Below are 22,196 nucleotides of genomic sequence, written 5' to 3'. Positions count from 1 at the left end.
CTGTGGAGGTGCCTTAGACAGAAAAAACATCCCCATCTTGGCATCTAACCACTGTGCCTTGGAGTACATCAACCACGGCTGTGCAGGCAATGGTAGATCTCAAGGATCATTTCACCGACATCAACATGGGATGGTCAGGAAAGGTGAGTGATGCCCACATCTTTAGGAACTCCTGCCTCTTCCAAAAGATTCACAACTGAACTGTTTTCCTGGATTGGACAATCAGAGTTTGAGAGGTGAAAATGATTATTGTGATCTTGGCAACCCAACCTACCTCTTGCTCCCTTGCTCATGAAACCATACATGGGCAGCATAGACCGCATCAAGGAGGAGTTCAACAACAGAGGGAGCAAGTGCAGAATGGTGGTAGAAAGTGTGTTTGGGCATTTAAAGGGTAGGTTTAGGAGTCTCCTGCCTTGGCTGGACCTCTGTGAATACAACATTCCCTTTGAGGTAGCAGCCTGTTATGCACACCATAATCTGTGAGAGAACAACAGGGAAACTTTTCTGGCAGGGTGTAGGGTCTGAGGCAGAATACCTGGCCAGAGAGTTCAAGAAGCTGGACATCAGTGCAATAAGGAGAGCACAGAGAAAGGGGCAGCACAAATCAGGGACACATTGAAGGACAGTTTTATGTAAAGGCAGTTTTGAGACTCTTTCCAGTGGCTCTCCACTAAGGTTCCCTTGCATTCCCTGTGTTTACTTTTAATCCCCAACCCTATCCCTGCAGTTCAAGCAATAAAGGGAACATTTTTTCAAAGAACAGGAGATTTTATTTTGGGGAAAACAACACAGGAAGAAAGAAGGGGGAACTGAAGGAGGGAGGAGAGCTCAGAAATGGGAGCGGGACAGCCATCTGCATCCTGAGACCCTGGAGGGTATAAGCCACCCCCATGTTTTGGGGCCCCAGCAGCCTCTGGGGTCCCTGGAAGTAGAAGCTACAGGGAGGAGGAGGAGTGACCGAGGGTGTCATCAAGGTGCATGGGGTTTTGGTCCATTTGAGATAGGGTGCCACACACTCCATGACAGTACTCAGGGAGGCAAATATCATCTCATGCTGCCTTGTGAGATGCTCCCTGGTGGCTCTTTTCTCCTGCTGCTCAGCTATCAGGTCCAGGCACTCAGCATGGATCTCCTCCATGAAAGAGTTCGTGAAGTCCATCTGCTGGTGGAACTTCTCTTTTCTTATCCACTTTCACCTGCAGATCTGAGCCAGGTGGACAGATGCTGCAGTAGGGAGAAGACACAACAAGCTGGCTTCTGATCCAGATGCAAAGAAAAATTAAAAGAGCAGACATTACAGGAAAAAACATTGTGTGAAGCCTAATCTTAACCTTTTAGTGCTCACCAAAGGCCTCTGTAAAGACAAAGGATATGTGTTCTGTGCAAGGCCAAATGTTTGTTTTAAAAGTGGGCACTTTATAGCCAGTGCCCAGATGTCTCAGGGGAGCATTGTGATGCACTGGGCATGGAGGCAGACAGGCATGGTAAGGGACCACCCAGGATAGGAGCCCTTAAGTGGAAGGCAGGTAGTGAAAGAAAGTGGCTTCCCACTGGCTGTGTCTACACTGCACCCCTTTTCCGGAAAAGGGGTGCAGTGTAGACACAGCCACTGTGTCTAAGTAGATGCAGGGGCAGGCACAGACAGCCTCCCAAGGAGACTGCTTTTTTTTCCTGTTCACAGGATGTATGTGTGGGATATGTGGCCTTACAGAGAGAATGCTAAAAGATTCCCCTTCTCCTCCCTCTATGTTATCATGTCGGCATTTGATATGGTCTCTCATGATCTTCTTATCAATAAATTAGGCAAATACAACTTAGATTCGACTACTATAAGGTGGATGCATAACTGGCTGGATAACAGTTCTCAGAGAATAGTTATTAATGGTTCACAATCCTGCTGGAAGGTCATAACAGGTTGGGTTCTGCAGGGATCTGTTTTTGGACCAGTTCTGTTCAATATCTTCATCAACGATTTAGATATTGGAATAGAGAGTACGCTTATTAAGTTTGTAGATGATACCAAGCTGGTAGGGGTTGCAACTGCTTTGGAGGATACAGTAATAATTCAAAACGATTTAGACAAACTGGAGAAGTGGTCTGAGGTAAATAGGATAAAGTTTAATAAGCAGGGCTCGCCAAGCGGCAGCAAGCCCTGCTCGCCATCCATGTGGTTCTGTGAGCTGCGCATGTGCAGATTGCACTGCGCATGTGCAGATCACGTGGCGCCGGCTGTGCCGGCTTGTAATCTACTCACCACGGTTGAGAAGATTACAATATTTGTCGAGCCCTGTTAATAAGGACATATGCAAAATACTCCACTTAGAAAGGAACAATCAGTTTCACACATACTGAATGGGAAGCAACCATCTAGGAAGGAGTACTGCAGAAAAGTATCTAGGGGTCATAGTGGACCAAAAGGTAAATATGAATCAACAGTGTCAGTCTGTTACAAAAAAAGCAAACATGACTCTGGGATGCGTTAACAGGAATGTTGTGAGCAAGATATGAGAAGTCATTCTTCCACTCTACTCTGCGCTGGCTAGGCCTCAATTGAAATATTGTGTCCAATTCTGGGCACCACATTTCAAGAAAGATGTTGAGCAATTGGAGACGGTCCAGAGAAGAGCAACAGGAATGATTAAAGGTCTAGAGAACATGAGCTATGAAGGAAGACTGAAAGAACTGGCCTTATTCAGTTTGGAAAGGAGAAGACTGAAAAGGAACATGATAGCGATTTTCAGGTATCTAAAAGGGTGTCACAAGGAGGAGGGAGAAAAATTGTTTTCCTTGACCTCTGAGGATATGACAAGAAGCAATGGGCTTAAACTGTAGCAAGGGAGGTTTATGTTGGACATTAGGAAAAACTTCCTAACTGTCAAGGTGGTTAAACACTGGAATAAGTTGCCTAGGGAGGTTGTGGAATTTCCATCTCTGGCGATATTTAAGAGCAGGTTAGATAGACATCTATCAGAGATCGTCTAGATGGTGCTGGGTCCTGAAGTGGGGGCAGGGGACTGGACTCAATGACCTCTCAGGATCCCTTCCAATTCCAGTGTTCTATGATTCTATGTGAGATATCAGTCTTCTCCGAATTACAGTGAGTAATCAGGAGTGAATGCAGACTGAATGTAGCCATAAAACTGGGCCTTATCCTGGAATGCTTTGTGGTTCAATGATGCCAGATCACTTACTGGTGGCTTGGCATGGGAAGGTGTCCTGTCATGAAGGTCAACATAAGGCAAGCCTCCCGAAGAACCTTGTGAGAAGGATCAAAAGTTCTTATGTGAGAGCTTCATGAAGCTGTGCAGACAAGATTCCTACTCCATCTGCAAGAATGTTAATAAACTGTTCTATGCCCCCTGAACTGTGTAGGCAGAGAGAGAGAGAGAGAGTGGCCACACATTACACCCTATTGCCTTACTCCGTTTGTAGTTAGACAATGTTTTTTAATTCAACAGAAATGATCTCCCTGGGGTTGTCAATGGCCTGGAAGATGTCCTGGGATGGGGGAACTGGCTCCAGTGTCATGAAAATCTCCTGGATTTCAGGTATCAGCAGCTGGCTAGTCTCCTTCTCCTTTTGATCCTCCACCAACCCACTCTCCTGTAGATTGATGCCAGGCATGTCTTGGACAAGCTTCACAACTATGCTGGGGGAGCTGCCCCCTCCCCCACACACTGGAATCCAGCTGATTATAGAAGGAGCACATGTGAAGTGCTACCCCTTTCTCCTTCTTTGCCTTGTTATAGGACTGGTACAACTCCTTGATTTTTACTTTGCTCTTTTGGGCATCCCTTTAGTCCTGAGGCAGCTTGTAATCCTGCCGTAAATCTTGGCAATCCTCCTGCTGGTTCTGAGCTCTATGAGAATAGATTCATCTCCCCACAACTCGATGAGTTCCAAGATCTCCTGGATACTGTACACACATGCTCTTCTGCACCCCTGGAAACTGCAGTGGATGAGAGCAGAAGTCTTAAGTTATTGTACCGTTGGTCGGATTGTTAAACATTATTTACACGTGTTCTGCAGTGTGCTCCTCTCTCAGAATGGGCTCACAATGTTGGCCACATGGGATAGCCCATTCTACTGTTCCTGAGGGTTCATTGTTCTCTATTCTATTATGACTTTCAGGACAGAGTAATATAAATGATTGATCAACAAAATCAGTAGTTATGCTGATGTAATGGAGTAGAGAATCAGGCCTTATATGTTCAAGTCTTGCGAGTAAGGAAAGGAGAGAGCAATAAATGCGAACCTCTGTTGTCACCTAAATAATGCTGCTGCTGTATTCAGAAGAGTGAAACACTGCAAGATTGCCTTGGGTATGAGATTCTGATTGACCTAGTGGGAAGAGAGACTAAATTAATCTTCAGGGATTCACGTGAATTGTGCAGGAGACTCAATTAAAAGAAGTTAAATCCTGATTGTCTACTCTTCAAAGATACTGCTGAGTACACTTCTTTCAGCTGAAGTCAGTGGGAGTTTTGGATGCTCAGGAATTACTTCCCATTTTGTAAAGTCAGACCATTATTTTGTTTGAAAAGACTCAATTCTGAAAGATTTCAGAGTTTGATAGAAGCTGAATTTTAACAGCCATGTTGATAGTCCTCTTCAAGGATGAATATATTTATACTTGTGCAACTGCATTATAAACTAAATAGGGGAATTTCAAAATAACTTCAGAAGCATCAGCATTCTCTTTATATGAAAAAGAACAAGAAACTTCTATAATTATTATGCTGGGATTTTAAAAAATCATTCAGCATATCATGAGTTGCCAATTTCAAATGATTACAAAAAGTGAGAGAAATAAAATTATTTTGCAAATACTTTTTTATTGGGGCTCAGCTAAGTGAAATATTTACAGCACTGAAAACTGAGAAAACCTTGTTGTTATTTAATACTTTAGGTCTGGTATTATACTGATCTCAGAACTGAAATAAATTTGAAGATGTCCTCTCCCAGCAACTAATGGTGAGCCTGGAACTCAGTTATCTATTATTGCAAAATATACACATTTATTTAATAGATAGTTAAAGAAAAGCAACAAATGGGAAGAAGCATAAATGACTTTGCAAAATATAAATCATTATTCTCCTGTACATAACCCATAAGGGTTGCTATTCATAAATAACATGGTTGATGTAGGCATTTAAGAAGAGTGTTTGTTGCGACTGAGATATTAAAAAATAAATTAAACATTTTGTCACAAATTTTTCCTTCTGCCTTCTTGGTAATATATGTAATGCTAGAGATACTGGTTCCCTCTGTGAATAGCTCCTACATTTTTTTCAGTTAAGTTGCCACTGGGATTTCATAAAATGAGGATGGGTGGATTTGACAAGTATCTATTGTGTTATTCCAAGGCTATAAGGAATCAGTGTGACCATCTAACTTGACCTCATGAGTAACACAGAACATATAATGTCCCCCAATAAGCCACACATACTTAATCCAATGATACATGCACACTGGTAACAAAGAAAAGATGCATTCTAATATCGCATACAAATCTGTTAAAATAGCTTGCTTTGTTTTGAATGGTGTATACAATGTACAGTGCCAAATTTTGATCTAGGTACCACTGTACAATCTTTAGTGAAGTAATGCTTGTAAGCAAATTTCACCTTGAAACAACTAGTAAAACAATTAGAAAGAAAACCCACACAAACTCAACATATGGCCATTCCTTTATAGTGTTAACTCAGGGTATGTCTACACTGCCCCGCTAGTTAGAACTAGCGGTGGTAATGTAGTCATCCGCAATTGCAAATGAAGCCCGAGATTTGAATTTCCCGGGCTTCATTTGCATGAAGCCAGCCAGCGCCATTTTTAAATGCCGGCTAGTTCGAACCCCGTGCCATGCAGCTAAACGCGGCATGGAGTAGCTAGTTCGGATTATGCTTCTAATTGTGGAACGAGGAGTACAGCTAGTTTGGATTAGGAAGCCTAGTTTGAACTACCTAGTTCGTGCCGCGTGTAGCCACGCGGCACAGGGTTCGAACGAGCGGGGATTTAAAAATGGCAGAGCCCCGCTTATGCAAATGAAGCCCAGGAAATTCAAATCCCAGGCTTCATTTGCAAGTGCGGTATGCCTACATTACCCTCCTAGTTCGAACTAGGAGGGTAGTGTAGACATACCCATGCAGTGTTACCAACATAAATGGTTAGTGTGCACCAGTGTTTTTTTTGTAAGAAAAAATGTACCGGTACTCCAGGCTCAAAGTTGTTGAGCAAAAAAAAGGGAAAAAATGCACGTGTCCTGGGCGCGCTTCCACGGGAACCATGCTACCCCAGAAAACAGGAAATAGGTGCCGGTACACCAAAGGAGAATCCCATTCAATTCAAGATGGGAAAATAGGTGCCGGTAGGCCGTCCCGGGGCATACCGTCACAAAAAAAGCTCTGGTGTGGATCAGGCCTAAGTCTGATGGGCAAAAGTCAAAACCAGAGCCTTTGCATACTGGAAGTTCACAAGTGTGATTAAAAAAAATAAATAAGTCTCCCTTTAAGCACTGTAATATTATTCAAGACTTTATTTCTTGTCTTACTGCATATAATGTTAAGTCTCTGAATAATGAACAGCAAAAGTCAGTTGAATGTAATAATTAAAGTGTGTGTTAGAAAAGAACAGTGAATTCTACACTACCCCAAAATGTGCAGATGCTTTAATTAACCTGAAGGTGATGAAAACAAATTTAATAATTGATGCTGAAAGACATCACTAGCAACATAAAAAACATATAACCGAATATATAAAGAAAGCAGAAAAGTTAGAGATGGATCAAAACTCCAGTAGTGGACTAAAATCTGATTAGCAGACATATAAATATTTTAAATGGGATGCAGTTTGTCACAATGAGTTGATATAAGGATGGCACTTGCACATCAAATAGAATGAAATGTGTGCTGAAGGTTGCATTTGGAATTGAATAAAACTTAGTATCAGAGGTGTAGCTGTGTTAATTTGAATCTGCATAAACAACAAGAAGTCCTGGGGCACCGAATAGACTTACAGATTTATTGGAGCATAAGCTTTCATGGGCAAAGACCCACTTCATTAGATGCATATCAAAACTTAGTGACATCATTGCTTCCCTTAGCTGAATCTGAATCCAATTTTTAGGTAGGAAATTTTAACTCACTTTATTCTTGTTCATTATTTAATGCACTTTAGAAAGTGCTATAATGTGGTAATTAAGTTGGTCAGTAAACTTCTTTGGAATCCTCTCCTAGGGTGTGTCTAAACTGCATGGCTCCATCGATGGAGCCATGTAAATTAGGCTGATCGGAAAAGGGACATGAAGCCATGATTTAAATAATCGCAGCTTCATTTATATTTAAATGACCATTTAAATGTAAATTAAACCGTGATTATTTAAATCACAGCTTCATTTCCCTTTGCCGAACAAACAAATCTACATGGCTCCATCGATGGAGCCATGTAGTCTAGACGTACCCATAGATTGTGCACTAGACAGACTGGAGCACCAGAGAAACTCCCAGATTGATTCTTCACATTTGACCCATTGATACCTCAATGTCATTATTTATAGTTGTACAAAATGGAAAAAAAAAACCTCACCACTTAATTTGAACAAGTGTAAATCATGGATTCATAGAACTGGAGGGAACCTAAGTCATCAAGTTCAGTTCCCTGCATTCATGGCAGGACCAAGCACCATCTAGATCATCCCTGACAGGTGTCTGTCTATCCTGCTCTTAAATCTCCAATGATGGATATTTCACAGTCTCCCAAGGCAATTTATTCAAGTTCTTAACCCATCTGACAGTTAAGAAATTTTTCCTTATGTCCAACTTAACCTTCCCCTGATTAAATTTAAGCCTATCGTTTCTTAACAGAGAAGTTTAAAGAGAATATTTTTCCTCCTCCCTGTAACAATCTTTTATGTACATAAAAGCTGTTATTACGTCCCCCATCAATCTTTGCTTTTCCAGACTGAAACTCAGTTCTTTCAATCTTCCCTTGTGGGTCATGTTTTCTAGAACTTTAATTTGTTGCTATTCCCTGGACATGTTTCCAATTTTTCCAAATGTGGCACCCAGAACTGGACACAATACTCCAGTTGAGACTTGTTTAGCTTATGATCCACTATAACCCTGAGAACCCTTTCTTCAATAGTTTTAACTATAGTAGGTAAGCCAACTGAGCCGCAGTCCTCTGGACATCTAAGATACTATCTGCTTGCAAAAGTGAGAAAGGGATTCAAAATAAATTAAATCCAAAATGTTTGTGTCCTACAATAGCTAAAGCAATAGTCCCTAAAGGGGGACTATTGCAATTCACTGTTTCTGGCCAGAGGGGGCTGCAGAAAGCAACACAGCCTGGTCCACCACTTCCCATAACTCTCATTGGCCAGGAATGATGAACTGAGGCCAGTGGCTAACCATGACAAACTGTGTATGACTTCTGGGCCAGAGGTTCTTCATTCTTGACCTATGTGTAGCTATGTGCCACAGCAAAAGCAGGCTGTAATAACTCTCATTATTGTGGGGCAGCACAACACTGAACTGCTAAAAATATCTGGCTATGTCTACACTAGTCCGCTTTTCCGGAATAAGCTGCGAGCTGTCTACACTGGCCGCTTGCTTTTCCGGAAAAGCAATGACACTCTACTGTACAAAATCAGCCGCTTTTCCGGAAAAGCTACGCTGCTCCCGCTCGGGCAAAAGTCCTTTTTTCGGAAAAGCTTTTCCAGAAATGGGCCAGTGTAGACAGCTTTTCCAGAAAAGCAGAAGAAACGGAAAAAAGCCGTTTGGACTCCGCGAGACCCCGTAGGAGCCCTGGACTGCCTGGTAACCTGAGCTCTTAAAGAGCTTGGAGGCTGCTGGGCACACGTGGCAGGAGTGTGCTGCAGACCCTGCTGCCTGAGCTCTGCCACGTGCCGCTGTGCTGCCCAGCCACCATCTCTCAGCAGCAATGGCAGCTCCAGCTGGTGAGCCCCCCGGGCCCCCAGCAGAGGAGGCCCCCAGGGGCCGCAAATGGCGGGCCCCATGCTGGACCCCCAGGGAGCTGGAGACCCTCTTGGACCTGTGGCAGGAGGAGGAGGTTTCCACGACCTACACTCAAGGCGCCTCAACGTTGACATATACCGGCGGCTGGCTGACAATCTGGCGCAGCACGGACACCCCGGCCGGAACTGTGAGCAGGTCCGCTCAAAAGTGAAAGAACTCAGGCTGGGGTACGTGCATCCACACTAGCGGACATTTAAAAATGGCGGCACCTGGCGAGATGCAAATGAAGCCCGGGAAATTCAAATCCCGGGCTTCATTTGCAACTCCGGTTGCCTACATTACCACCCTAGTTCGAACTAGGGTGGTAGTGTAGACATACCCTGAGAGTCCAGAATGCCTCTGCCAGATGTGCTCCCAGGCACTGTGTGGGGATGCATCTCACTCCCTGTCAAACACCAGTGATTAGCCCAAAGCTTTTCACAATCTCCACTGGCAGGGAGTTCCACAGGTGAACGCAGCACAAGCACCCTCCCGCTCTCCACGGGGCCAGGACACAGACCGGTGGTTATAATACTGGAAGGAGGACCCTACTCCAGGGGCAGTTCTCCTTGCAAACATACAACACAGGGGCAGGAGGGGAACCGAGTGGGCCCAAGCCACACAACTGTGTGGTCACCTGGGCTCAGGGATGGAGGGCATGAGGTGTGGGGACAGTGGACAGCCTGCCTGACTGACCCATCCTTTCTTCTCTTCTCTGCAGTGGGACCGAGCACCAGACCCTCTACTGCGGCAGCAGCGGCACCCCCAGCTGGCCAACCCCGGAGGTGCAGGCTGCGACAGCGGGACCATCTTCTGCGCTTCCATGTTGACACCGTGGAGGCAATCCAGGCCTCCATTGCTGAGCGGGTACAGGGGGAGCTGCAGTGGTGGCAGGAGGGCTGAGCTGCCTTCCTAACAGAGTGCTGAGGGATGCGCAGCTCAATGGACATCCTCCCGGCACATTTAGTGCACGCCATACATTATGGCATGGCCGGACCCCATGCCCCCGCCATCCCTCCCGTAGCACAGCCCATGCCCCCTCCTATCCCTGCTCCTGCCCCTGCTCCTGCCCACCTCCCCGTGCAGCCTGCCCCGATGCAGCCTGCCCAGCGTGTGCAGGTCCGCCCCCGGAGGAGCACTCGCAGGGGCCACCTGTCCCAGTAGCTGCCCCCCCTCCCTGTCCCAGTTGAAGGTCTCCCCCCCCTCCACCTTGTAAATAAAAAGTTTTCTATGTTTCAGTTCATTCTTGTGTTGGTTATTGTGTTACTCTAGTAACTGTAAGAAATGATTTGAGATGCCAATTAGCCACTTAAATTTAACAGGGTTACAAACTGTGGACAACAACTTCTTTACTCTATCACCGGGGGGGCCCTTTGTAAGTGGTCATTGGTTTGTGGCACATAAAGAAATACTGAGACTTCTCAGTAAAATGTAAACCACAAACTATATTTACATAGCTAACAAACAAGCAAGAACGGTTAAAAGATGCACACTACAGATTATTAAACATAGTCTAGGCGCAGGGAGGACAATTGGGTAGTGTTGCTGGCCACCTCAATCCTTTGGTCCTTCCTGGCCTCAGGAGAGGAACAGCCAGGAGATCCCTCGAAGATGACTGGAATCAGGTACGCTGACTTGAGCCTTCTGCACGAACCCCGAATCCTCTTGGCTGTTCTTTGGGACAGGCGATGGTGGCCTAAACCCTAGCCTAAACTAAAAAGAAAAACCCTAACTAAGCCCGACGCACCCGACGAACAGTAACGATGACGGCCGATGTGCTTTGATCCGACGCTTTACAATTGGGGGGGAGGTAAGGGGAGGGGGTGAGGAAGGGGAGGAGATGGGAGGGAGTAGTCTGGGGAGACCCAGGCGACCCTACTACGGGGCTTGGGCAAACATGTCCACCAGGGCCTCTCTGATGCGCACCACATCCTGGCGTGCCTGGCGGATGGCAGCTGTGTCGGGCTGGTCAGATGTCTATGCCTTGGCTGCCATCCATGCAGGGAGGAAGGCCTCCCCACTGCGCTCCACAATGTCGTGGAGCACGCAGCACGCGGCCAGTTCCTCCGTTGCATTCTGCTCACCCATCTCGAGACGGGTGAGCAAACAACAGAAGCGGGCTTTTAAATGTCCAAAGGTGAGCTCCACTGGGTTTCGGGCCCGGTTGAGGCGGTCGTTGAACCGGGCCCGGTTCTGGTCCGGCTGCCCCGTGTAGGGCCGCATTAGCTAGGGCATCAGGGGATAGGCCGCATCCCCGACGACGCAGATGGGCATAGGCACATCCCCGATAGTCAAGTTCCGCTGGGGGAAGTAGGTGCCCGCCTCCAACCTGCGAAACAGTCCAGAGTTCCGGAGGATGCGGGCGTTGTGTGCCCGGCTGGACCAGCCCCCGTAGATGTCCAGGAAGCGGCCCCAGTGGTCCACGAGGGCCTGCAGAACAATGGAGCAGTACCCCTTGCGGTTCATGAAATGGCCCGCTCGATGCTCCGGGGCCCGGATGGGGATATGGTTGACGTCCAGGGCTCCCCCGCAGTTGGGGAACCCGAGGGCAGCGAAGCCGGCCATGGTATCATCCACGTCGCACAGGCAGATGATTTGTGGGAGCAAGACGTCGTTGATGGTGTGGACAACCTGCAGAAGGGTGCAGAGAAACACAAGGGAACACATCACATACGGCAGGGGTGAGTGTGCGCTCCCTTGGGCCCCTCCTTGATTCCCTCTGTCCTCACACACACACACACACACACACACACACACACACACACACACACACACCAGGGCCCCCCTCACCCCACGGCCCCCACCCACCACTGGGCCTGTGCAAGGGAGGGACGGCCCAAACCCCTGGGTGACCCAGCGTGGAGTCTTGGCTGTCCCTGGGCCTGGAGTGCAGCACCCTCCCCTCATCCCACTCCCCCTGGGACTTACCTCCACAACGATCACTCCTACGGTTGATCTTCCCACCCCGAACTGCTGTGCCACTGAGCGGTAGCTGTCCGGTGTGGCCAGCTTCCACAGCGTGATGGCGACCCTCTTCTTCATGGGGATGGATGCCCGCAGCCGGGTGGTGGCTCTCTGCAGAGCGGGGGTGAGCCAAGCGCACAGCTGCAGGAAGGTCCGCTTTCTCATCCAGAAATTCCTGATCCATTGCTGGTTGTCCCATAGTCCGAGGACCACCCAGTCCCACCAGTCGGTGCTGCTCTCCAAACTCCAGACGGGCCTCTCTACGGTGGGGTGCTGATGCGACAGGGTTGCCAGGGCCTCCCTGGTGAGGGAGTCCAAGGCGATCTCTGCCTCCTGGTACATGAACACCATGGCACCAGCCTGCAGCACGAGCAGCAGGCACTTGTACAGCTGCAACAGGGGCCCAAGCAGGCACATGGCCACCTACGGCTCCATGGCAGACAGAGCAGGGCAGAAAAAACAAAACTCAGGGAAAAGCAGTTGGGGGCCAAAGGGTGGTGTCCCCAAAACTCAGAGGGCAACCACCAAACGTGCTAAGGGTACCAGGCCCTGGCAGAGGTCCCAACACAGGGGAGCACAAGACCAAAGACTGTCCGGCGAGACCCCTTTAAGCACGTGTCTGAACGGAGCTCCAGCCCTGCCCCCGGAAAGGTCTGGTGGCCTTTGCCCTCTTCAAAATGGTTCCAGGCTTCTGCTTTTCTGGAAAAGCGTGCCACCAATGTAGACACGCTTTTCTGGAAAAGCGCATTGTTATAATGGTGACTACGGGACCAATGTAGACGCTCATTTTCCGGAAATACTTATTATGGAAAACTGTTCCGTTTTAAGCATTTCCAGAAAAAGGTGCCAATGTAGACACAGCCTCTGTGTATGAGATGCATCTTGAGCATTGGAGACACTTATGTAGGCTATAAACCCTTGGGATCAGGCATGAAGGGCATTTTACTTGCTTAAGAAGTGTGTCTCAATGTCTACAATGCTCTTTATACCAATAAAGTCTAGAAAAGAGTGTCTGTATTCTCCAAATTGCTCTAAGTGTAGAAAGAAAAACATAAGCACAGCCATACTGGGTCAGATGAAAGGTCCATCTAGCCCAGTATCCTGGCTTCTCACAGTGACCAATGCCAGGAGCCCCAGCTTCTGACAAATAGAGGACAGGGACACCATCACTGCTCATCCTGGCTAATGATTGGACACCATCTCACTGTTTACCACTTTTTTCCAGATCATGGATGAATATGTTGATTCAGCACAGACATAGGGGAGCCACCACTCTTTACTTGTCTCCATTCTGAAAACTAATCCTTTATTCCTGCACTTTGTTTCCTATTTTTTAGTCGATTACCAGTCCATGAGAAGGCCTCCCTCTTATTCCATGACAGCTTAGTTTGAGAGAATTTGTCAAAGGCTTTCTGAAAAGCTAAGTATACTATATCCACTGGATCCCCCTTGTCCACATACTTGTTGACCTCTTCAAAGTATAGTAGTGGGTTCGTGTTACATGCTTTCCTTTTACAAAGACCATGTTGACTCCTTCCCAGCAAATATTGTTCATCTGTGTGTTGGACAATCTTGTTATTTACTATGGTTTCAACCAATTTCCAGGTACCGAAGTCAAGCTTACTGAACAATAATTGCTGGAATCTTCTCTGGAGCCCTTTTTAACAACTGGCATCATGTTAGCTATCATCCAGTTATTTAGTTCAGAAACTAATTTAAATGAGAGGTTACAAACTATAGTGAGTAGTTCTGCCATTTTACATTTGAGTTTTTTCAGAACTCTTGGGTGAATAACATCTGGTCTTAGTAACTTGCTGTTTAGTTTATCAAGTTGTTTCAAAATCTTTAATGACATCTCAATCTTGGTCAGTTCTTCAGACATGTCAACTAAAAAGAATGGCTCATGTTTGAAAATCTCCCTCACATCCTCAACCATGAATAATGATGCAAAGAATTCATTTAGTTTCTCCATAATGACCTTATGGTTCTGGAATTCTCTTTTGCATCCTGATTGTCCAGTGACCCCCACCAGTTGGTTAGCACCCTTCCTCCTTCTGATGTACTTAAAAATTGTCATTACTCTTTGAGTCTCTATTTTTCAAATTATTGTTGAAGTTTATGCTCCTTTCTGTTTTCCTCACTTGGATGTAATTTCTGTTTTTTAAAGGATGTTTTTTTTTTCCTCTGGCTGATTATGCATATACATTTAAGTCAAGTCTCTATTATAGTGTCTTTAAAACATTTTCATGCAGCTAGTTATCATTACATCCTCTAATATAATGCAACAAGTCAAGATTGGATTTTAACCTTGGAATTTTCTTGCTTGGTCATTTGTTATTTCAACTGTGCAAACAGAGAAAGAAAATTTTAAATTTCAAAGAGCCTATCTTGTGTCAGAATCACAGAACAAAATAAATCACTTATGATAACAGTATCACAGCCTCTGATAGCTATAGAAAAGATTTGGTTTGCTTTCACTTTAATAAAAAAATAGCTATATTCTTTTCTTTATATCCCTTGATCTTATCAGTTTGACTTTCAGGAATCTTTGCTTTTTGGAAAATACAACTGATTTAAGGTCTTATTTCAGACACCGCGTGCAGTCTGTTACACTTGTACAAATGCAACATAGGTACAGGAACTCTCTTATCTGGAACTCTCTGGTCCTGCCAGACCATGGATGTTGACAGACCACAGAGAGAGTAGGGGCTGGCTGGGGGCAGGCTGGGAGCATGGCTGGGGCCAGTAGTAGGGCCAAGTAGTAGGGCCAGCATCTAGGGAGTGTGGCCAGTGGCCCTGGCTGGGACAGAAGCAGCTGGGGCTAGGGCCAAGGCCAGGGGCAGGTGTAGAAGAATATCTTGGAGGAGAGGCTAGTGGCTATCAAGCTGGTAGCCCTCCGAGAAAGCCAGAATTGACCTCCACTGCTCTGGCAAAATCAGTTGTTTGGAATCCAGTCAGGTCCCAAACATGCCTAATCAGGCAGATCCAACCTGTATAAAGTATCCCCAAATGATACTTCTCTATCCACTTAAATCATTGATAGCATTTCGCATCATATTTACACAGAAGTAAATGTCTATGCAATATGGAAGTCAATAGAGCAGTTACAGATTACTTTCCCAAATATAGTTTCCTCTCATTGAAAGGCTGTATAATATCAAACAAAGATGAAAGAAACAATGCCACACGTGCATCAGATTGGTGATATAGTCTAGCTTTCTTACTGCTCCTGCAACATTACTGACTGAGCATTCTGATCAATCTGATCCTGTTTCTGTCCCCTACACCCAAAATATAAATCCATATATTTAATGACATATTAGCAAATATTATGAGGTTTTATTTCTGCTATTCTCACTGATGTTGAGTTTTGTATATCGGTGCAAAGACTTTCATGCTTACTTCTATTGATTAGTGACTTGCTCCTCAAATACCCACATTTATCTAGAGGAGCAAACCACTAATCAATAGAAGTAAACATGGAAGTCTACTCAAAACAATACATACATTCTAAAAGTGCATCATAATCTGTAGAGAACAGTTTCAATTACTGATGGTGAACCAAAAATTTTCTAACTTATGAACACTCAGCACACAGTGATTGGCACTGTGGAAGAATCTAAATCATGAGTATGTAGAATAGGTTTCACCATATAATGTTATGTACATAATATAAACTAACCATTCATTACTAAAACAAAATAACCCTTAGATAATTATTAAAATATCATTAAAAAGCCCTTCATTGCTACATGCAATAAACTATTTCAGTAATTTGTTTGCAAAGCCAAACACTATAATAGAAATGGTTAAAGAATACAAAAGCCATGTTACAAAGGAAAATATTTTATGATTTTAACTATGACACTCACTAACCAATGATAATATAACTCTTCTTCAATAATGCTTATATTCTTCCCCATTCAGAAGTAATGTTACAGGATTTCTGTAATGTGACATGCCAAATAAGAATGGCCATACTGGGTCAGACCAAAGATCCATCTAGCCCAATATCCTGTCTGCTGACAGTGGCCAATACCCCAGCAGGAGGGAACACATTAGGTAATCATCATGTGATCCCTCACTTGTCATCAATTTCCAGACAAACTGAGGCTAGGGACACCATTCCTACCCATCATGGCTAATAGCCTTGAAGGACCTATCCTTCATGAATCTATCTAGCTCTTTTTTGAACCCTGTTAAAGTACTAGCATTCACCACATCTTTTGGCAAGGAGTTCCACAGGTTGACTGTGGGCTAAGTGAATAAAAACTTCCTTTAGTTTGTACTGGCTTTGTGATTTATTTTTATGTTGTCTGTTGTAAAAGTAGGCAAATATCTAGAAGAGCTGATGTACTCCCTGAAAGACTTCTGAGTTCCTGGCTGAACACCACTGAATTAATCTATTTTAATAGTGTGGGTGTTGCTGTGATTGATGCCCTATCCCTTTATAAGCGACGAGGAGTCCTGTGGCACCTTATAGACTAACTGAAGTGTAGGAGCATATGCTCCTACACTTCAGTTAGTCTATAAGGTGCCACAGGACTCCTCGTCGCTTTTGCAGATTCAGACTAACACGGCTACCCCTCTGATACTTATCCCTTTATAAACTAACATAGCGGTGCTGCTTATGAAAGTGATGTGCTAAAGTCTGAAGGCAATATTCCTAGAGTGATGGTGTAACACTGACAGGCTGAAGCAAATCTGGGATCTCAGAAGCTTAGTGCATAAGCTGCTGAAGCTTGAGCTATAAAACCAACTGGGTCTCAGCGAAGGATGTAGAGCAAACTCATTCTCACTCTCCGTAAGGCCAGGAGTACAATAAAGGAGAAGGTCAATTTAATACACACAGCTCCATCTAAGTTAATTACATGGCTGGAGTTGAGTAACTTAAATTATATTTCTGCTTCATCCCCACAGCGGGAGGCCTATGAGAACAAATGCTCTTATCACTTTCCCTTACTACTGATGAAGAGCAGAACTGTGGCACCGACAGGGGAGCCCTCTCAATATGAATTAGCAGGTTTTCACTGGACCCACTAAATCAACCCTGGAAGATTGACTGTGGCAGCATTGATTATCCGTAAGGTGTACACATGACCTAAGTCGTCTAAGTGCTACTAAATGGGACAGTGAATCACACCCAGGAGGTGTGTGGGTTACAATGGCATTATTTAATTTATAATTGGGAATTATTTCGGTTCCAGAGACTGCCACAGTATTTAGGGCCCAATGCATTATTGCCTTGCAATTTGTGTAGTTATTTATTCTAGTTTAAAGGGGGAGTAAATCATTACTTTGTCAGATAAGGTAGTGGAAATATCACAATGGTTCCTCAAGCCTTTATGAAGTTCTTCATATCGATTTTTTTTATTTGAAAGCTTAATACATTTGAATGTGCGCTAAGCAACTCCAAACACTTGATTCACTGATCAGCTAGAAAGGAGAGAAGGAGTTCTTGTGAGACTATTGTTAACAGGCTGAGTGTTTGACCATCTTGTTTTCTGAAATAACCTTCAAAATATCACTGATATAAACTAACTGGTAGGGCTGAAAATAACAACAAAAAACAAAGCTGGGTTCCATTTCTACAGCAGGAATCTGGGGAAGAGCTAACAATTTTTTCCACACACAAAAACACTTTATGTGAGATAAATTATTAAGGTTTGATATGTGACCCTATCAGCACTGTTCCCCACTCTGGCACTTCAAGTGCAGAAGGTGGAGACCCACAAAGATCTAAAATGCCTTGCATCTATAGGCTCTGCTTACAAAACAAAACAAAACTCCCCAGAGTCACGGGGAATGAGGTGTACAGATAGTTCGGATTAGGATGTCTAATCCGAACTATCTAGTCCATGCCGTGTGTAGCCGCGCGGCACGGGGTTCGCACTAGCCGGCTTTTAAAAATGGCGGTGCCGGCTTTATGCTAATGAAGCCCGGGAAATTCAAATCCCGGGCTTCATTAGCAAGTTCGGTATGCATACATTACCCCCCTAGTTCGAACTAGGGGGGTAGTGTAGACATACCCTTAGATAGTGACTGGGGGAGGGAAGGCATGGATTCACACACACAAGTTTAATCCAAACAACCAAAATGAAAAAAAAAACCCTGACCACAAGAAGATACACTTTTGGGGGTGGGAGGGGGTTGGGGCAGTAACGCAGATAAGGTAAGAGTGCAGCCAAGTAGTTAGTTGGGAAAGGAGGCAAAGAAGTGGAGAGTAAAGGAAAGTGCAACTTCTGCCAAGTAAAATTGTATCCCCCCCTCACATCCTCCCTCTGCTCCAACTTCACTTCACTTAGCCCCATGATTACCCCCAGCCTGATCCCCTGCATCTCCCTGTGCCCCTCCGTGCATCTCCTGCCCCCTCCCATCCTGCCCCCTCCTACCTCCACAGCCATGCAACCCCAGCGCACTCACCACTAGGACAGCAGCACTGGGACTCGTAGCCTCCGGGGAGCAGTGCTGGGACGAGGAAGGGGAGGGGGCAGAGTCTCTTCCTTCCCCAGCCCAGCCCTTTGTTTGCAGGCAGTGCCTCCAGGGCTGAGGGTAGGGCAGGCAGAGCCCAGGGCTGGCTTCAGCCAGGCCAAGCACAGCGGGACGCAAGGGAAGGGGCTCCCCGAACCCACACATAGCCCAGGCAGATGCAGCAGGGTACTGGGGAAGCTGCCTTTCTGGCCTTGCACACAGCCTGCGGGGAACAGCATGCTGTAGCCCTGTCTCCAGCATGCCATGTGTGATAGCTGCCCAGCCCCCTCCTGGAGCAGGAGATAAAAAGCGGGGACACATGTGTGTGTTTATATGCACACCTCTTCCCCCCCCCAGTTGGCAAGTTAATCAAGAGAGGCAGCCCCTAAGAGTCGATCGCCATGGCCAGCTGACTGGGCAGCTGCCCCTCTTTGATCCAGCCCAGCTGGAGAGTGGTGCAGCTTCGGTGGTCTGAATGCAAAGCTGGGCTGGAGCAAACAGGGGCAGCCATCCAGGCTGAAAGCCCACTGACGCTGTGCTGCACTCCAGCTGGGCTGCATCGAAGAGGGGCAGCTGCCTAGCCAGCTGGCCACGGCAAACAACTCTTAGGGGCACCACAATCAACCAGTCGATTGCGATCGACTGGTTGGTGACCATTGGTCTAGACAGTGGGGCTATTTCAGAATACGCTGAGGGTATGTCTACACTACCCCGCTAGTTCGAACTAGCGGGGTAATGTAGGCATACCGCACTTGCAAATGAAGCCCGGGATTTGAATTTCCCGGGCTTCATTTGCATAAGCCGGCCGGCGCCATTTTTAAATGCCGGCTTGTTCGAACCCCGTGCCGCGCGGCGACACGCGGCACGGGCTAGATAGTTCGAACTAGCAAGCCATTCCGCACTATCTGTACACGGAACGAGGCGGAATGGCTTGCTAGTTCGAACTATCTAGCCTGTGCCGCGTGTAGCCGTGCGGCACGGGATTCGAACAAGCCGGCATTTAAAAATGGCGCCGGCCGGCTTATGCAAATAAAGCCCGGGAAATTCAAATCTCGGGCTTCATTTGCAAGTGCGGTGTGCCTACATTACCACCCTAGTTCGAACTAGGGTGGTAGTGTAGACATACCCTGAGTCTTTTAAACGTGCCCATTATTTCAAAATATTTTACAAAGTAACAGGTGTGCTATTTTGACATCTCTGTAAACCTCATTGCACGTGGGTTAATGGATGTATCAAAATAGCATGTAATTACAAAATAGAATTGAAATAAAATACGAGTTCAGGGTGCTGTGTAGATGCAACGCATCTGTTTAGTTTTAGTTTTGGTTAGGTTTTTTTTCCCTTTGGTAGCTCTTCCTTTCCCCTATCATTTTCTGTATCAGATGACTCAAGGATAGATGTGATGCCAATTTTTTAAAAAGGCTCCAGAAGTGACCTTATCAGTACATGACAATAAGGGTACGTTTACACTGCAGAGGAAGCTCAAAGCTGCTGCTGTCGAACTTCCAAGGTTTTAATTAGCAGTCTAATTAAGACAGCTAATTCAAAGTGAGAGGGGCACTCCAGTCAATGCCGGTAACCCTGCTTTCATGAGGAGTAACGGAAGTTGAAGGAAGAGTGTTCTTCCTTTGCGTTCCTGCAGTGTAGAGAGCTCCAAAAGTCGAGTTAAGCTACTTCGACTTCAGCTATGCAATTAATGTAGCTGAAGTTGTGTATCTTAATTCAAATTTGTCCTGTAGTGTAGATATATCTTATATCTAAATTCAGTGCTAGGCAAAAAGATTGACACTGTAGTTAAGAACAGAATTGTAGGACACACAGATAAACTCCATTTGATGAGAAAGCACTAATATGGGTTTTGTAAAGGAAAACATGTCCCACCAATCAGTGTGACTTCTTTAAGGGGTCTGCAAAATATTTAAGGGGTCAATGGTGATTCATTGGATATAGTATACTTAGACTTTCAGAAAGGTTTTTAGAAGGTCCATGATCCTGGCTGTTAAGCAAACAAATCAGTCATTGGATAAGAAGGAATGTCCTGTCATGAATCAGTAACAAATTAAAAAAGATGAAACAAAGAGTAGAAATAAATGGTTACTTTTCAGAGTAAAGGCAGATAAATAGCAAAGTTTTCGGGGGTCTGTGCTGGGACCACTGTTGTTCAACATATTCATAGAAGATCTGGAAAAATGGGACAACAGTGAGATGGTAAAATTTACGGATGATTTAAAATTACTTAAGATTGGTAAAGCCAAAGCTAGGATTTATAAAGAGCTCTTACATAATTGGGTGACTAGGGAACAAACTTGCAGATGAAATTCAATGTTGATAAATACCAACTAATGCACAATGGAAAATATAATTGCAACGATATACAAACATGTGGTCTAAATCAGCTTTTACCACTTAGGAAAGAGAGCTTGGAGTCATGATGAATAGTTCTCTGAAAACTTACACCAGTATATAGTGGCAGTCAAAAAAGCTAACAAAGACTGTGAATGGCTAGCTAACTACAAAAGCAGCTTCTCCTTTCTTGTTATTCACACTTCCAGATCATCCTCCCTGATTGGATCCACCTCGTCATCTCCAGCCTGATTTTGGCCTGCATATTTATACCTGCCTCTGGAAATTTCCACTACATGCATCTGATGAAGTGGGTCTTTGCCCACGAAAGCTTATGCTCCAGCACTTCAGTTAGTCTATAAGGTGCCACAGGACACCTCTCAGCTTTAATAAAATAAATGACTCTGTTAAGTTTGTGTCCCTGTTCAGTAGTGTATTGCTGTCTGATTATGCATGTAGTTTGATCAAGTGGCTGTAGAGGGGGTTGTTAAGGAGTCCAGGAAGAGGAAAAAACACTGACAAAAACAAGACAGCCTTTCAGGTACCAGTTTCAAAGGACTTAAAACAACATCAGTTGTGGGGAGAGCCTGTACAAATTATGATGACATTTTATTTCCAATTCAGACTGATATGTAAACACACTGAGGAGCTAAAATGGTTTCACTCAAAGTAAGGGATGGGGAAATGAACAGCTCAGTTGAAATCTTGCAAAAGCACAGAGTCAGCACACATTATAACTGAGATTAAGATTAAGGGTCTGCAGCCAAGTAGTTGTAACTTGGTGAGAGAACAGGGATACAAAGGCTAAGTCACATCTAACACAGAGCTTGAAAAGAATGCCAAGCATAGGTAAGACAGTATATGTACAGGTTACAATGTACGTACTGGTCTTGTACGGGGAGATTTCGGCAAATCCAGTAATGTGCCTGAACCACAATTGCTTACTGCTTGAACTTTAGCAACCAAGCTAACAGGCCCAAAATAGGCCTAGACAGCATGACCAACTCAGGGAGGGGAAAGAAGGGAGAGTTTGGGTGCTACAGAGAGGGCATCTTGACCCCGCGTCCTTCCTGAGGCCCAAATCTCTAGTGAAATCGCTGAGCTATACATTAAGAAAAACAGGAAGTTTGTCTAAATGCCCTAAGACATATATCTGTCAAGGCCCCTGAGCATGGAATCTCTGAAAAAGAAAAAACGCATGCGGTGAAAGTGATGATCAGAAGAAAACCTCTTGCCTAACCTTTAAAAAGTGCTTGCCTAACAAGTTTTTGAGTGACATGTTATCATAATGCTAATGGATAAATAGGGAAGGAAAATTTGAGTTAGGGGGGACAATTTTGGGAACACTTGGAGGGACGCCTCAAGTACTCATTGAGGACTCTTCTCATCTGGACACATCTT

This window comes from Pelodiscus sinensis, chromosome 1 (assembly GCF_049634645.1).
Source record: "Pelodiscus sinensis isolate JC-2024 chromosome 1, ASM4963464v1, whole genome shotgun sequence".
In the NCBI taxonomy this organism is placed as follows: domain Eukaryota; kingdom Metazoa; phylum Chordata; order Testudines; family Trionychidae; genus Pelodiscus; species Pelodiscus sinensis.
The sequence above is the reverse complement of the archived record's forward strand: the minus strand, read 5'-3'. Positions refer to the sequence as shown.